Genomic DNA, 1,994 nt, shown 5'->3' on the forward strand with positions numbered 1-1,994 from the left:
AAAAAAAAAAAAAAAAGCATAAATGTAATGAACAGACAGTGTTAGGGCCCACAGAAAAGAACTTGTGGCCAGGAAGGGTTTAGCACTCTGGGGACTTTTGCCTGGGTATCGACCTGGGTCAGCATAGCCCCAGAAGAAGGCCATGTGCCTTCAAGCCAGCTTGCCCCACTCCAAAGTCCACAGCTGGAGTGGATCCTGCTTTCCTTCCCCGGAATCCAGAACTGGAGGTGGCTTCGCCCACACTCCCTCCCTCTGGCTGTGTTTGTGCAGCCACTGCCTGCTGCAGGACAAGAGGGCTTTGTCTCCTGTTTGCCTGGGAGGTCAAGGTCCGTTACAGTTCGCGTGTGGCTTCTCTATGTGGGACAACTTTGCCATGGACATTTTCCCTCTGGGCAGATGCCAATTGCCCATCACCATTTTGTGTTGGTGATAGCTGTGGCACATTATAGGAGCCAAGCGAGGTCCAGTGGCTCCCATGAACCTCATAGACACCAGTGACGGTCGGCTGATCCTCAGCAAAGACTCCAGGTCCTCAGGAACAAGTCCCCGAGGCAGAGCCTCTTGTCGGCTCTGACTCAGGATTGATGAGGGAGCCTGTCCCAGCAACTGTTCATGCCTCGGAATACGGGGGGTGGGAGGGAGTCTAAATGGCATTTGTTATAGACTGTTCGTGAAGTGTTCTCCACAGGTTTACATGTTTGAATGCTTAGTCCCCAGGTGGTGGCGCTCTTTTGACAGGATGTGAGGCTTGACTGTCTGAGCTGGGTCATGGGGGACAACAAGTCTTTGAGAATTTTAGCCCATCCCCACTTCAGATCTGTGAGGAACCATAAAACACCCTGAGGAGGTTAGGAGGAAGCAGAGTAGGTCGTTGTTGAGGGAAATATTAAAAAGAACGGCAAGTTCCCATGCTGCACTGGGCACCAGCGGGCCACGTGACTCCAGCAGGGGGGGTTCTCATCTCAGCAGACTCTTTGGCCCACAGCTTCCAAGTTCCCTTGGTGGGTCGTTGTCACGCCAGCCCCATGCAAAAAAAAACCATGCGATTGGCTGTCACAATACCCAGGAACCCATTAAAATCAAAACTTTAGAAGCTAATAATTAATCAGGCAGATTTATATATCAATACATTTTCCATACACAAGATGCCCACACAATAAATTCAGGGCCAATTGATAATGGTACAAGTTGCCCACTTAGATTAGACAAGTTACCCCAATTATTCTATCCCTATATGATATTATAGCTACCTGTGGCTATTTAAAACCACGTGAAATCTGAATCCTCCTGTTGGTCCTACATCTTGCTTCCTTCCTTTGTCACCCCAGGTCTCCATCTCTGCAACTCTCGCTCCGCCTCCCTTTTCCCTGTCCAATGACAGGCTTCTTGTATTAATATTTAAAGTGACTAGACAGGGAAAACCCTGCTACAGGTCATCATACAAGAAAGTAGGTGTTTGGGTCCCAATCTAGGATAGAAGCTGTCTCGTTAGACTGATCAAAACCCTTGCAAGACTGGCAAGACATTTCAGCAGGTAAAGGTGCTTTTGCGCAGTCATGGTGACCTGAGCATGACTCCACATGGATAGCAGGGTACAAATACCGGCCTTACACACACCAGTGTAAGTAAGTGTGTGTGTAGGTATGCGCAAGTGCAGGAGGTGGTCAGAGGTCAACCTCGGCTATGCATCTTTGAGTTCTGTCTACCTTGTTTTTTGAGACAAGGTTTCTCATTGACCTGAAGTTGACAGAGTTTTAAGTCTTGGACAGAGATCCCCCTGTCCCTTGCCTTCCCAGTGCAGAGAGTAGATGTGAGCATCCCTATGCCAGGCTCTGTTTTGGGGTTTCAGGGGTGGCAGCAGGGGTGGGGTTGAACTCAGGTTCCCATGTTTGCTATAACTATTCAGACCTTGTCTTAGTTTGGGTCTGTACTGGCTAGCTTTGTGTCAACTTGACACAGCTGGAGTTATCACAGAGGAAGGAGCTTCAGTTGGG

This window comes from Mus pahari, chromosome 21 (genome assembly GCF_900095145.1).
Source record: "Mus pahari chromosome 21, PAHARI_EIJ_v1.1, whole genome shotgun sequence".
In the NCBI taxonomy this organism is placed as follows: domain Eukaryota; kingdom Metazoa; phylum Chordata; class Mammalia; order Rodentia; family Muridae; genus Mus; species Mus pahari.